The sequence below is a fragment of the Vipera berus genome (genome assembly GCF_964194415.1).
Source record: "Vipera berus genome assembly, chromosome: 2".
Taxonomy (NCBI): domain Eukaryota; kingdom Metazoa; phylum Chordata; class Lepidosauria; order Squamata; family Viperidae; genus Vipera; species Vipera berus.
The window spans coordinates 184304430-184321204 of record NC_138203.1 but is presented as its reverse complement, the minus strand read 5'-3'; positions in this window follow the sequence as shown (position 1 = coordinate 184321204).

The following is a 16775-nucleotide window of genomic DNA, read 5'->3' as shown; positions in this document are numbered from 1 at the left end:
CCCTCCTGGACTACATTAATCCAGAATGTTTCACATTTTTTTCACATCTCATCTCTAGTTCTTCCATTATTATCATTCATTCAAAAACTAGCACTCAACCATCAACAATCTATGGATTTTACTCCTATTTGTATAAGCACCCTAAAGTTGTCAAATCATAATTTCTGATATACATTTAAATACCTGCATTTACTTTCACTTTTCTATGTGTAGCAACCACCTGTGCTCCAGAAGTCAAACCACAATCAGTTAAACCTATTATTTCCTCGTCCCTTTTAAAGTTTCTATCTTCTATTATTTCAGTCATTAAGGCATGTTGTTTTCATCATTTACTGCATTTACACCCCATCTTCAATATGCCATGATCATTAAAAAGTGGCTTGCACAGGGTGACGTCTGCCACCTGTCATGGTCCATCAAGATTTTCACATACAGATAATTTTTAGTAATATATAGAAGATGCTAATTGTATTGATGAGTTTTAGCACATTTTTAACCTAAATTTTGGGTAGTATTGTATAAGTGTAACCAAAACCTTGTTCTACCACAAACATGTTCACGTTAGATGCAAATTCTAATTTAGAGAGTAACATTCAAGCCCTCACTTCCAAGGAACAATGTACTGACATTAAAAAAATGCTTTCCTATTCTAAGGTCAAATTCCAGTCTTGGAAGATAAGAATTTAAGAATAGTATTGTTGGAACACACCAAGGTTTGGCTCTTAGTTTGGCATTTTTTACTCTCACTCTTGTCACTGAGTTGCTTATAAGCAGGAGATAAAAACACATCGTTTTCCTGCCACGGTTTCCTCAAAATTCTATTACAGGCGTAGTCTCTCCAATAGAGAAGTAACAGTTGACTCTTAAGACTGAATACCTTCTATAGTCAGTCATAGTCATCCATAAGATCCATTTGAAGGTAGATTAGTAATCACTGCATAGCCTACATTGTCACTACATAAGCTCTGAGATGGAAGAACAAGACATGGACAGTCTTGTCGACGTCATCTGGGAAGAATTTGATCCTGTAACTCCTAAGGAAGTGGACAGGATTATGAGAAGGTTAAGCTCCTCCACATGCTTACTGGACCCGTGCCCTTCCTGGCTGGCCTATGCAGCTCGAGAGGCGACACGAGGCTGGTTCCTAGCGGTCATCTCTGCTTCTCTGAGTGAGGGTCACTTCCCCACCGCCTTGAAGGAGGCGGTGGTGAGACCTCTCCTCAAGAAGCCCACCTTGGACCCATCCTCTTTGAATAACTTTCGTCCAGTCTCCAATCTTCGCTTCCTTGCGAAGGTTGTTGAGAGCGTGGTGGCGCACCAACTTCCTCAGATCCTGGATGAAGCGGTTTATCTAGACCCGTACCAATCGGGTTTCAGGCCGGGCTACAGCACGGAGACGGCATTGGTCGCTCTGATGAATGATCTCTGGAGAGCCCGGGACAGGGGCCATTCCTCTGTCCTAGTCTTATTAGACCTCTCGGCGGCTTTCGATACCATCGACCATGGTATCTTGCTGCGACGCCTCAGGGGACTGGGAGTGGGAGGCACGGTTCTGCGTTGGTTCTCCTCCTTTCTCCAGGGTCGCTCGCAGTCGGTGCTGACAGGGGGACAGAGGTCGACCCCGAGGCCTCTCGCTTGCGGAGTCCCTCAGGGGTCGGTCCTCTCGCCTCTCCTGTTCAACATCTACATGAAACCGCTGGGTGAGATCATTCGCAGTTTTGGAGTAGGGTACCATCAGTATGCTGATGACACCCAGCTTTTTATCTCAACTCCAAACAATATCAGTGATGCCCTAGACGTGATGTCCCGCTGCCTGAAAGCGGTCCGGGAATGGATGGGGAGAAACAGGCTTCAACTGAACCCGGACAAGACTGAATGGCTGTACGTACCGGGAAACCAGGAGATTCAGAACGTCCCACTGCTTAACATTGGGGACAAGTTACTTCCCCCTGTTGATAGGGCCCGCAACCTGGGTGTCCTCCTAGACTCGCAGCTCTCCCTGGAAGACCACATTGGAGCTGTGACCAAGGGGGCCTTCTCCCGGGTTCGACTAATTCGCCAACTACGGCCTTATCTGGACCTGGATTCCTTACGTACAGTCACCCATGCCCTTGTGACATCTCGCCTAGACTATTGTAACGCTCTCTACATGGGGCTGCCCTTGAGATCCACTCGGAAGCTTCAACTGGTGCAAAGTGCGGCGGCACGGACACTCTTGGGAGCCTCCCGATACTCCCATATCACACCTCTCCTCCGTGCGCTGCACTGGCTTCCGGCTGCCTTCCGTGTGAAGTTCAAGGTGCTAACGATGACTTACAAAGCCCTACATGGCATGGGTCCGGACTACCTTCGGGAGCACCTTCTGCCGATGTCAGCACCCCACCGTCCTGTGCGCTCCCACAGAGAGGGCCTCCTCAGGGTGCCACCGCTCAAGGAATGTCGGCTGGTGGCCCCCAGGGGGAGGGCATTCTCAGTGGGTGCGCCAGCCCTCTGGAACACCTTACCAACAGAAATCCGGATGGCCCCTGACCTCCGTACCTTCCGTCGCGACTTAAAAACTTTCCTGTTTCAGCAGGCTGGCCTGGCATGATAGCGTTAATTGGGGTCCCAGTTTGTGTTCATTAGTGTTTCTTATTATTTTTATTGTTCGATCTGTATACCTTCCTTCCTCTGTACACCGCCCCGAGTCCCTCGGGAGAAGGGCGGTTTATAAAAACTAATAAATAAATAAATAAATAAATAATCATGGGCTGTATGAAGAAGAATCTCCAGTCAGCTTTACTGGACAACAAGCACTATCTCTTTCTAGCTCGAGAGAGAATGAAAATATTTCCCTGTTCATTTTCTCCTTGCCAGACATGATTTTATACATTTTCATAATGTCAGTTGCAATTTTCTAAGCTAAAAACTCCCAAACATTATACCATTTTCTTATAAGAAATGTGTTTGAGTGTCCGATCAGTTTGGTTACCCTCTGTACTTTTTCCAGTAATATCATCTATTTTTCCAATTATGGCAATCATTGTAGATATGGTATACTATATCATAGATTTGTATCAGGACAGTAATTTGCTTATAGTTTGGTTTCTAGTTCCTTATTTAATTCTAGCATAGAATTTTCCTTTTACATACCTGTTGCACACTGAATCAACATCTTCTCCGAATTATCCATTATTTTCCTAATTAAATGCAAACAGCTGAGACTGTCAGTAAATGTATGAGAATCTTTGCTCCAATATGTCTCATTTTACATTGCTTGATTGAGTTTATTTACTATCAGATTACCAATCGAAAGAGATTCCTCTGGAGCTCTTCACAGTCACATTCAGTTTTCATTTGTTATCATTTGCAAACATGGCCAGCTCACTATTTGTACCTAAGTCCAGCTCATAAACTAAAAAGGATGAAACCTAGTCCCAACTCAGACTGTGAAAGGATTTTACTTTTTATTTCATTTTCTATTTGCTTTCCATTCTGTAATCTTTTAGTGAATTTGGGATCCTGCAAACTGACTGGTATCTCTCTTCATAACTTCAAGAACCAAATCTTCTGATGAGAGACCAAAAAATGATAAAATTTCAGTTTGTTGGGAGCAATATGTAAACCACTGAGAGAGGGCTGTAAAGCACTGGGAAGCAGTATATAAATCTAAGTACTATTGCTATTGCTATTAGATATGAGGATACTTATGTATGTTTTGAATTGGGTTCATGAGCTGTTAAATTGGGACTTTTAGAAGGTGGAAGACACACATTGACTAATAGTAATTATTACTACTAGTATTTAATAGTAAATTTTAGCAGCACAGACATTGCATAGTGCCCCATTGGGTCTAACTGTATAATGTTTGAAAATAGCTTAGTTGAAATTTGTAGTTTGTATACACACTAACTCATCCTTCTCCATGAGCTTCTACAAGTGGGAAAGACTTATACCCACTTACAAATAAGTTGTTATCTACCCAGATTTCTTGAAGTAGGAAGATATCAAACTGAGCAACCTTATTCATGAAAGTAGAGTCTTTGGCTTTACCATTCTAGCTTGCATTATTCCATGAAACAATGGTTTGAGTTTTAGAGGTATCCTATCAATCTGAGTTCCCAGTGGTGGCCATTGTAAGAGGCAGATTTTCAGGAATGGTGGGAACATAAGTTGGTGCACACTGTTGAAGTTAAGGTCAGCTGATGGAAAATATGTAGTTTGGCTTTCGGAGAAAACAATATCAATATCAGAAGAGGCAATTACAGGAATAACATGAGGCCCAAAGCTAAACTTTTATCTCTGCTTTGCTCTAGATTTTTATCAGTCTGATAAACCAGAAAGGAAATACAACTAGATGAACTAGTTCTACTTTAATGTAAGGCTACATTAAGAGAATCTTGCAATTATGATTGTACAAACTTCCTTCCACCACTTTTAACCATCTGTACTAAGTTTTTTCTCTGACAGTTAAGCCACTGGGGACTCCTGCCCTCTTGTCTAATTGTTTCCTAGACAGCATCTATTCCCTTATCTCCCCAAGGTGACCCTTCCATTAAAGTCTCTGAATGGTTGTTAATTGCTGGGATAAGAATTCTTCTCCATTGTCAATTAGATCTTCAGCATCCCCATCTAAACTCCACAAAGATGGTATTGGGTGGGGGCATATAATTGGGGAGTTAAACTATAAGAGGGTATAGGTGTTAAAAGCATTCCTGGATCTGATGAACTCAAGAAATGAGCCTTTTTCTCAGGTTCTGCATACTTTAGATTCTCTAATTAATGCAGCATTTGGTCAAGCTGCATCAGGGATTGAGTTGGACATTAAATGTTCTCCATTAATGGTATGCCTGGGCTTTTTGTGGTTGTGGCATCATTAGCAACTTGCCAATTGAATTTATTACAACAGTCCTGAGTGCCTGGTAGGGCCGGATTAATTAATGGTTTTGTTATAGAATATATTGTCACAAAACTTTCCCTTAATCCATCCAATCTCTGTATGGTATCTGCTTGCTCTGAATCTGGCAATGCACCAAATAACTCAATCAACTTTACTTCCAGTGAGTTCAAGGCAGATTCTCTAGCTTTAGATAAAGCAGTATTTCGATTAGAGTTCTTTCTGAAGATCATTGCTAGAGAAACACCCCAGGGTTATCTGGATTCAGATGGTTACATTTAATTTAATTTAATTTTTTAATTTAATAATATTTCTATACCGCTCTTCTCCCTGAGGACTCAGGGCGGTGTACAGGGCAAGAATAAAACACAGAAATTTACAAAAACTAAAAGATAATTAAATGCATGCCCGATTACAAATACAATTGGTACATAGTAAAAAGCCCCAATAAAAATAATAAAAAACCCCACCAATCCCCCCTCAGGCCAGGCCGGCTTGCTCGAACAAGTATGTTTTCAGATTGCGGCGAAAGGAGCGCAGATCGGGCGCCGTCCGGAGCTCAACCGGTAACTGGTTCCATAGCTCCGGGGCGCCCACAGAGAAGGATCTCCCCCTGGGGGCCACCAGTCGGCATTCTCTGACCGGTGGCACCCTGAGGAGGCCCTCTCTGTGGGAACGCACAGGGCGCAGGGAGCTTGATGCCGGCAGCAGATGTTCCCTGAGGTACTCCGGCCCCATGCCATGGAGGGCTTTAAAGACCATTACTAGCACCTTGAATCTCACCCGGAAGACAACTGGTAACCAATGCAGCTCACGGAGCAGAGGTGTGACATGGGAGTATCGGGAGACTCCCAACACAACTCTCACGGCTGCATTCTGTACCAGCTGGAGCCTCCGGGTGGTCCTCAAGGGAAGCCCCATGTAGAGAGCGTTGCAGTAGTCTAGACGAGAGGTCACGAGCGCGTGAGTGACCGTGCATAAATCATCCCGGCTTAGATAGGGCCGCAACTGGCGCACCAGGCGAACCTGGGCGAAAGCCCCCCTAGTCACAGCCACCATGTGATCTTCCAAGGTGAGCCGCGAATCTAGGAGTACTCCCAAGTTGCGAGCCCTATCTACGGGGGGTAATAATTTAGATTTTAAAGTGGTAAAGGTGGTTGAGAGCATGGTGGCATTTCAGCTCCCTCTGTTCCCGGAGGAAACTGATTATCTGGACCCATACCGATCGGGTTTCAGGCCCGGGTACAGCACGGAGACGGCATTGGTTGCACTGGTGAATGATCTCTGCCGGGCTCCGGACAGGGGTTGTTCCTCTGTCCTAGTCCTATTAGACCTCTCAGCGGCTTTTGATACCATCGACCATGGTATCCTACTGCGCCGTCTCAGGGGGTTGGGAGTGGGGGGCACTGTTTTACAGTGGTTCTCCTCCTACCTCCTGGGCCGCTCGCAGTCGGTGTTGATGGGAGGGCAGAGGTCCGCCCCAAGGCCTCTCGTTTGTGGAGTTCCTCAGGGGTCGGTCCTCTCTCCCCTCTTGTTCAACATCTATATGAAGCCACTGGGTGAGCTCATTCGTGGTTTCGGGGTGGGGTATCATCAGTATGCTGATGATACCCAGCTTTTTCTTTCCACCCCGAACCAACCCAGTGATGGCCTCGACGTGATGTCCCGTTGCCTAGAGGCGGGCCGCGTTTGGATGGGGAGAAACAGGCTTCATCTCAATCCTGCCAAGACTGGCTGTGCATACCAGCATCACAGACTAACCAATCTTTTCCATCGTTAACTATGGTGGGTGAGGTTTTACCCCCCCGTTGATAGGGCCTGCAACTTGGGCATCCTCCTGGATTCACGGCTCAGTTTGGAAGATCATATAGGAGCCATGGCCAGGGGGGCTTTTGCCCAGGTTCGCCTGGTGCACCAGTTACGGCCCTATCTTGACCGAGATGCCCTACACACAGTCACCCATGTACTCGTGACCTCCCGGCTAGACTACTGCAATGCTCTCTACATGGGGCTGCACCTGAGGACCACTCAGAGGCTTCAGCTGGTGCAGAATGCAGCCGCGCAAGTTGTGATGGGAGTCTCCTGATACTCCCATGTAACACCTCTTCTCCGCGAGCTGCATTGGCTTCCAGTTGCCTTCCGGGTGAGATTCAAGGTGCTGGTGATGACCTATAAAGCCCTAAATGGCATGGGCCCAGATTATCTGAGGGAGCACCTGCATCAATTTCCCATCGTCCTGTGTGCTCCCACAGGGAGGGCCTCCTCAGGGTACCGCCGGTCAAGGATTGCCGATGGGCGATCCCCAGGGGGAGGGCATTCTCTGTGGGCACGCCTGCCCTATTGAATCAACTGCCAACGGAACTCCGGACTGCCCCCGACCTTCGTTCATTTTGCCGGGACCTAAAAACCTGGCTCTTTGAGCTATCTGGTCTGGACTGAGGGATTTTAATGTTTTTAAATTGTGATTTTAATTTTTGGGGGCTAGACTTAATTTAATTTAATTTTAATTTTATATTGTATTGTTTTTAAATTTTGCCTTGTAAACCGCCCTGAGTCCTTCAGGAGTAGGGCGGTATATAAACCGAATTAATAAATAAAATAAATAAATAAATAAATAATACCTTCTTTGGAAAATTGATCCAAAAGCAGGCTATCCATCTCTGTACAGAAGACAAGTGTTGGAAATATTGAGACAGTGCTCAGGAAGGGCTTTATTTTGAAAAACATGCTAGGGATTGTAAACTGCTTAAATGTTAGTAGAATTTGCATTCTGCCTCTTCTAGATGGCAGCCATTGTGCACTCAGTAGATTTATCACATAGTTTTTGCAGTTTTTGCTTGCTCAAGGACAGAATAACTCCTTTTTGAACTCCCATTGCCGTTTGTTCAATCTGAGAGTTAAGCCCACCACAGTTATTTCTTCTTCTACCATATTTGGGAGTGGAGTCAGTCTAAATTCCATCTTAACTGCACATTGCTTGTTGGTGTGACCAGCAGGTGTCTTTAGAGCTTCTGCTTTTTATTAGGGCCACTTTCAGTATATTTTACAAAGGACTCCTTTAGTAGGCCAACCTTATTTTTGACTGGACTCAAAAGTTTGAAGATCAAGATCAGTGTTTGTGGTGTGAGCAGGCATTGCCTAGTTATGAAGTCTGTTACATTCTCCCTTCTTAAGTCATATCATCCCCTCTTGCATAAGTGATGCAGCTACTGAACAAACAGCAGCAGTCTGTTTGACAATTCTCCACTTCAGTGCTATTGGGATGTGAAATTGAAAGTCAACAGTTTATAGAACTCTTTTCTTCCCTGCTTCCCCCCCCTCCCCAGACTGGAACAGGACAACTTGCCACAGCCAAGTCACCACTGCCAACTTTTCCATGGACAACTCTCTGCAGGACAACTGGTCATGGCCAACTTGCCGCAGGGCAACTTGCTGCAGAAAATTAGTTTCATTAATGTCAAATAAATAGTGGAATAGAATTGTTAAAGAAAGGATGCAAAAGAATGAAATGTCAATAGCAAAAGTTAAAATATTTTTAACTTGTTTTGAATAATTTAATAGAATTGTTAAATTGTCCCACAGCGAGTTTACCTGTAGGTGAGTTGGCCGTGATGAGTTGTCCCATGGCAACTTGGCCATGGCAACTTGGCTGTAGCAAGTTGTCCCATTCCCACCTGGGTAGGGGAAATATTTTCTAGCAGGGAAGAAGAGAGTTCTGTAAACTGTTGACTTTCAATTTCTGTCCCATTTGGAAGATCTCAATAGCACTGAAGCTATAAGGCCTCATGCACAACTATTTTTCAGTGCCCAGCTAGGATCTTACTCTTCCTTTACACCTCAATTTTTCCAGGTAGCCATTCCTAATGATAGTTTATGAGCCTGCACTCAGCATATTTAAGCAAAGTATCAAAGTCCTGGAAGCCCAACAGGACCAGTTAGCTCTGTGTAAGAACATTTTTCTGAGTAATCAAGTCTCTTTTTACACATCAGATACTTACACCATATAAATGTTTCCAGATTCCGAAGAGAAGTAATTTTAGCATGCTTTAACTGTCTCTCTCTACAGCAGAACAGAACAGAATAGAACAGAGCTGGAAGGGACCTTGGAGGTCTTCTAGTCCAGCAGGAGAACCTATACCATGTCAGACAGATGAATGTCTAGTCTCTTCTTAAAAACCTCCAGTGATGGAGTGCCCACAATTTCTGGGGGTAAGCTGTTCCACTGGTTGATTGTCCTCACTGTCAGGAAGTTTCTCCTTAATTCCGGGTTGCTTCTTTCTTGATCAGTTTCCAACCATTGTTTCTCGTCCTTCCCTTTGGTGCTTCTGAAAGGACCAAAAATTTCCCTAGGATCTGAAACTTTGTGAAACTAATGCTACATTTATAACTCCTTACCTGACAAAACACTCAGGAGATTCTGATTTCTTTTATGTACAGTTGTTGTTATCAACTCAGTATTATTCACTCTCCTTAAACATAACTAAATTCCTTTATACTACTTGTAAAATTAGGCAGATTTTGATTATTCACTGATGAACCCACCGCTAACTATAATGTTATATCTTGTTTTGTGTTTACTTTACCTTTATTTGTAATGTGTTTTCTGTTTGCATTTCTGATCAGTGACTGTAATAAAAGAAAATTTCAAATATAGGAGCAGGCTACTTTATTGCTCCTGGAACTCCTGCATAAATGTTTTGAGAGAATTGGAACCAATTGGGCAATTAAAGAGTGTTTGTTTATTGGAGTTTATATAACAGTCTGTCCAAAGGGATTTTAAGTGCCTTGTATTCCTTTCTTTCAGTTAGAAGATTAAAATAGTAAAACAAAAGAGCAACTAACAATAGTAAACAAAATTAACAAAATTACAAAGAAGACAAAGACCTTTGAGGAACAATAAACATGTAAATACAATCCAATATTTGCACAAACATCAGAATTTTGTTTTTTGGTGTTCCTTTGCTCCCTCATGTGGTATTATGTTTCTCTAATTCTTAACCCCTCTAACTCGGTTTCTGTTTGCTTCGCTTATTCTATGATCATGTACTCAAGAACCTTTGATGAGGAACTTCATCGAGTATAGAGTGCCAAAATGGTAGTCGTCATCCATTTTAAAGAAAGTCAAATCCACTCATCCTGTAGAAGGTGGAGGAAGCAGAATTTTTACCTTTGCAGAATCCATATTGATTTTCCTTCAGAAAGATTGTCTCTTTGTATGCTTCATGGTTTTATACAATTTCAATCAATTTGTTCAAAAGAGCCATTATCTAATTGGCCTATAATTTCCTGGCTCTTCCCATTGTTCTTTTTTTAAAACTTGACATCACTTTGGCTACCATTCAGTTTTCTAGCACTGAACTGAAATCAGGAATTTCATATTTGAGTTCTTTAAGAACTCTCAGGTGGATGTTGTTAGGTTTCAGGGATTTAGTGCAATCTTGAATATCTGCTCTTATTACTTGAATTGGCTTTGATTGCTCAAGTTCACTCCTTACAACATACATACCTCAGGAGTCATTACATGTTCAGGTGTTTCCCTATATTTTCTGTAGTAAAAAATAGTTACAAAAAATCATGGAGTTTCCTTGCAATCACTACAGAGGGTAGCTAGAAGAGATAAGAATGCCTTCTTAAATGAACAATGCAAAGAAATAGAAGAAAACAATAGAATAGGGAGGACCAGAGATCTTTTCAAGAAAATTGGAGAGATGAAAAGAATGTTTAATGCAAAAATGGGCATGATAAAGGACCAAAATGGCAGGGACCTAACAGAGGCAGAAGAGATTAAGAAGAGATGGCAAAATTACACAGAAGAACTATACAAGAATGAGCTTAATGTCCCTGATAATCACAATGAGGTGGTCACTGACCTCGAGCCAGACATCCTAGAATGTGAAGTGAAGTGGGCCTTAGAAAAGCTGAGCAACAACAAAGCTAGTGGAGGTGACAGTATTCCAGCTGAGCTATTCAAAATCTTAAAAGACGATGCAGTAAAAGTGCTACACTCAATTTGCCAGCAAATTGCACAGTTTTTCAGTTGTTCTCCTCCTACCTTCTGGGACGTTCGCAGTCGGTGTTGGCAGGGGGGCAGAGGTCGACCTTGAGGCCTCATTTGTGGAGTCCCTCGGGGATCGGTCCTCTCGCCTCTCCTGTTCAACATCTATATGAAGCCGCTGGGTGAGATCATTCGTGGTTTTGGAGTTGGGTATCATCAGTATGCTGATGATACCCAGCTTTTTATTTCTACCCCAAACCACCCCAGTGATGCCCTCGATGTGATGTCCCATTGCCTGGAGGCGGTCCGGGTCTGGATGGGGAGGAACAGGCTTCGACTCAACCCTGACAAGACTGAGTGGCTGTTCGTGCCGGCATCCCGGGAAATTCAGATTATCCCATCTCTTGCCATGGGGGGTGAGCTATTACCCCCCGTAGATAGGGCACACAACTTGGGGATCCTTCTAGACTCACAGCTCTCTTTAGAAGAGCATATTGGAGCTGTGACTAGGGGGGCCTTTGCCCAGGTCCGCCTGGTGCACCAGTTGCGGCCCTATCTGGACCGGGATGCCTTGCGTACAGTCACTCATGCGCTCGTGACCTCTCGTCTGGACTACTGTAATGCTCTCTACATGGGGCTGCCCTTGAAGACCACTCGGAGGCTCCAACTGGTGCAGAGTGCAGCCGCACGAGTTGTGCTGGGAGTCTCCTATGTTACACCTTTGCTCCGCGAGCTGCATTGGCTGCCGGTTGCCCTCCGGGTGAGATTCAAGGTGTTGGTAATGACTTACAAAGCCCTACATGGCATGGGTCCGGATTACCTACGGCAACACCTGTGGCCGGCGTCAACTTCCCTCCGTCCAGTGCGCTCCCACAGAGAGGGCCTCCTCAGGGTGCCTCCGATCAAAGAATGTCGATTGGTGGCCCCTAGGGGGAGGGCGTTCTCTGTGGGTGCGCCAGACCTGTGGAACCGCTTGCCGGTTGACCTCTGGATGGCCCCCGACCTTCGCTCCTTCCGGCGCGATCTAAAAACTTATTTATTCGAGCAATCTGACCTGGTTTGATGGGTTAGGGTTGGGGTTTTAATATGTCTTTTAATTACTGTTTTATATACGGGCATAATATTTAATTGTTTTTTAACTTTTGTATTTCATTTTTATATTTATTGCCCTGTACACCGCCCTGAGTCCTTCGGGAGAAGGGTGGTATAAAAATTTAATAAATAAATAAATATTACCACCCAGCCCGTAACCTATGCAATCAACTGTGTTTCACAATAGAATAGTTTGGCGGGCTTTCCAACATTAGGCTCAACCTCCCAGCCAAAGAAATAGAAATGACCTTGCTTCCCACAGGACAGAGAATTGTTTAGGCTAGCATAAAACTTCCCATTCCTCTCCCCAGTCTTGTGGCAATTGAAAATGAACAAGATGGCTATAGCCAGCTTCGTTGCAGAGTTGACACCTTGCTTTGTGATGAGTTGTATGTAACAGAGCCATTCATGCTTGAATTTTGTTAAACTTCATTGTGTATAGAGACATAGCACAACATACTTTCCTATTTTTGTCTCAGTTTGTTATTGTTGGCAAAGCATATTTTATAATGCTGTTCAAGGTTTCTTCTGCTGGAGTAAACATGTTTCTTTCTGAATTGTAACTTTTTTCATGTATGTTTTCCAGAGTCATGTCTAACAGAAATGTCTGTTCAAATTTTATTTTATTTTTAATGTATTTATTTCCAAAATTTTAGGAGGTTTTTTTGCACAATCACTACGTATGGCCAACTGTTTCTTCTTTATTATAGCATTTCCAGCACTTGTTGTTATATGCTTTATATATCTTGGCAATTATGGATAGAGGTATATACCACTTAGAGAACATTTAACACCAATTTCCCAATAAACTGTTGTTGTTGTTGTTGTTGTTGTTAGCTGCGAAGTCATGTCCACCCATCGTGACCCTATGGACAACGTTCCTCCAGGCCTTCCTGTCCTCTACCATCTTCTGGAGTCCATTTAAGGTCACACCTACTGCTTCAGTGACTCCATCCAGCCACCTCATTCTCTGTCGTCCCCTTCTTCTATTGCCCTCAATCTTTCCAAGCATTAGGCTCTTCTCCAGTGAGTCCTTCCTTCTCATTAGGTGGACAAAGTATTTGAGTTTTAGCTTCAGGATCTGGCCTTCTAAAGAGCAGTCAGGTTTGATCTCCTCTAGGACTGACCGGTTGGATTGCCTCGCAGTCCAAGGGACTTGCAGGAGTCTTCTCCAGCACCATAGTTCAAAGGCCTCAATTCTTTGGCGCTCAGCCTTTCTTATGGTCCAACTTTCACTGCCATACATTGCAACTGGGAAGACCATAGCCTTGACTATACGCACTTTTGTTGACAGGGTGATATCTCTGCTTTTTAGTGTGCTGTCTAGATTTGCCATGGCTTTCCTCCCCAGCAACAAGCGTCTTTTAAGTTCTTGGCTACAGTCCCCATCTGCAGTGATCTTGGAGTCCAGGAAAATAAAATCTGTCACTACCTCCATTTCTTCCCCATCTATTTGTCAGGAATTGAGAGGGCCGGATGCCATGATCTTGGTTTTCTTAATGTTAAGTTTCAACCCAAGTTTTGCACTCTCCTTCTTCACCCGCAACAAGAGGCTCTTTAGTTCTTCTTCACTTTCTGCCATTAGAGTGGTATCATCTGCATATCTTAGGTTGTTGATATTTCTCCTGGTAATCTTAATTCCAACTTTTGATTCATCTAGCCCTGCCTTTCTCATGATGTGCTTTGCATATAAGTTAAATAGGCAGGGCGATAGTATACAGCCTTGCCGGACTCCTTTCCCAATTTTGAACCAATCAGTGGTTCCGTGTCCAGTTCTCACTGTTGCTTCTTGGCCTGCATATAGGTTTCTCAAGAGACAAATAAGATGGCCTAGTACGCCCATCTCTTTAAGAGCTTGCCACAGTTTGTTATGATCCACACAATCAAAGGCTTTAGCATAGTCAATGAAGCAGAAGTAAATGTTTTTCTGGAACTCTAGCTTTCTCCATGATCCAGCGTATGTTGGCAATTCGATCTCTAGTTCCTCTGCCTCTTCAAAATCCTGCCTGTACTTCTGGTAGTTCTCGATCCACATACTGCTGGAATCTAGCTTGTAGGATTTAAAGCATAACTTTACTAGCATGAGAAATGAGTGCAATGGTGCGATAGTTTGAACATTCTTTGGCAGTGCCTTTCTTTGGAATTGGAATGTAAACTGATCTTTTCCAGTCCTGTGGCCACTGTTGAGTTTTCCTAATTTGCTGGCAAATTGAGTGTAGCACTTTTACTGCATCATCTTTTAAGATTTTGAATAGCTCAGCTGGAATACTGTCACCTCCACTAGCTTTGTTGTTGCTCAGTTTTTCTAAGGCCCACTTCACTTAACATTCTAGGATGTCTGGCTCGAGGTCAGTGACCACCTCATTGTGGTGATCAGGGATGTTAAGCTCATTCTTGTATAGTTCCTCTGTGTAATTTTGCCACCTCTTCTTAATCTCTTCTGCCTCTTTTAGATGCCTGCCATTTTGGTCCTTTATCATTCCCATTTTTGCATTAAACATTCCCTTCATCTCTCCAATTTTCTTGAAAATATCTCTGCTCCTCCCTATTCTATTGTTTTCTTCTATTTCTTTGCACTGTTCATTTAAGAAGGCATTCTTATCTCTTCTAGCTATTCTCTGGAATTCTGCATTCAATTGGGCGTATCTTTCTTTTTCTCCCTTGCCTTTCGCTTCCCTCCTTTCCTCAGCTATTTGCAAAGCTTCCTCAGACAGCCATTTTGCTTTCTTGCATTTCTTTTTCTTTGGGATGGTTTTGGTTGCTACCTCTTGTACAATGTTGCGAACCTCTGTCCATAGTTCTTCAGGCACTCTGTCTATCAGATCTAATTCCTTAAATCTATTTGTCACTTCTACTGTATATTCAACAGGGATATAATTTAATTCATACCTCAGTGACCTAGCGCTTTTCCCTATTTTCTTCAGTTTAAGCCTAAATTTTGCAAAAAGAAGCTCATGGTCTGAGCCACAGTCAGTCCCTGGTCTTGTTTTTACTGACTGTATAGAGCTTCTCCATCTTTGGCTGCAGAGCACATAGTCAATCTGATTTCTGTGTTGACCGTCTGGTGATGTCCATGTGTAGAGCCATCTCTTGGGTTGTTGGAAAAGAGTTTTTGCTATGACCATCGTATTCTCTTGACAAAATTCTATCTGCCTGTGCCCTGCTTCATTTTGCACTCCAAGGCCAAACTTGCCTGTTATTCCGGTTATCTTTTGGCTTCCTACTTTAGCATTCCAATCCCCCATGATGATAAGAACATCATTTTTTGGTGTTAGTTCTATAAGGTGCTGTAGGGCTTCATAGAACCGCTCAATTTCATCCTCTTCAGCACTGGTGGTTGGGGCATAGACTTCGACTACTGTGATATTGAATGGTTTGCCTTGGATTCAAACTGAGATCATTCTGTCATTTTGAGGATTGTATCCCAGTATTGCTTTTCCTACTCTTTTATTGACTATGAAGGCTACTCCATTTCTTCTGAGGGATTCTTGCCCGCAGTAGTATACCTGATGGTCATCTGAATTAAATTCACCCATTCCTGTCCATTTTAGTTCTCTGATACCTAAGATGTTGATGTTCAGTCTTGTCATCTCTTGTTTGACCACGTCCAGCTTTCCTTGATTCATGGATCTTACATTCCAGGTTCATATGGAGAAAAAAATCTTTACAGCATCGGACTTTCCTTTCACCACCAGACATATCCACAGCTGAGCGTCTTTTCGGCTTTGGCCCAGTCGCTTCATTCTTTCTGGCACTACTAGTACTAGCCCTCTGCTCTTCCCCAGTAGCATATTGGATACCTTCCGACCTGAGGGGCTCATCTTCCAGCGTCATATCGTTTTGCCTTTTGGTACTGTCCATAGGGTTTTCGTGGCAACGATACTGGAGTGGTTTGCCATTTCCTTCTCCAGTGGATCACGTTTTGTCAGAACTCTCTGTTATGACCTTTCCGTCTTGGGTGGTCCTGCACGGCATAGCTCATAGCTTCATTGAATTACGCAAGCCCCTTCACCACGACAAGGCAGTAATCCATGAAGGGGTAATAAACTGTAGCTTGGACTAATTTTTATTGATTTTTCCCTTGCTAAAACATATGAAGAACAGTTGCTGGAATTGGGTATGTCTAGTTTAATGAGTAGCAGTGTTTCAATATCTCAGGGGTTGCCATAAAGAACAGGGGGTCAACGTATTCTCCAAAGCACCTGAAGACAGGGCAGGAAGCAACATATAGAAACTAATCAAGGAGAGAACCAATCTAGAACTAAGGAGAAATTTCCTGACAGTTAGAACAATTAATCAGTGGGTTGCATCCAGAAATTGTAGATGCTCCAACACCGGCGATTTTAAAGAAGAGATTAGAAAACCATTTGTCTAAAATGGCATAGGGTTTCCTGCTTGAGCAGGGGTTGGACTAGAAGACCTCCAAGGTCCCTTCCAACTCTGTTATTCTGTTATTCTTTTCATTGAACTGCTGTGATTAGTTCTTTCACAGTTTGCATTCATTTTATCATACAATTTAAAATTTCTTCTATGTCTGAGTCATATTCCAGTAACAGTTTACAAACATATCCTCATGAATGATCTTGGTTTTGTATAAGCTTTCAAATTCTGTCATCTTTCTTCTTTTTTATACAAGTTTTATTGATTTCTTAATATTTACATATACATGTATTTGTGAAGCAATACAGTGGTTGGGTAGTCAAAGTAACAAATAACAAGTTGTTTGTAAATAGTTCAGGTTGCATCAACAAGGATTCTTTCTCTGATTCCCTTAGTTATCATATAGTCAAAATAATCAAGTTAATACATTTC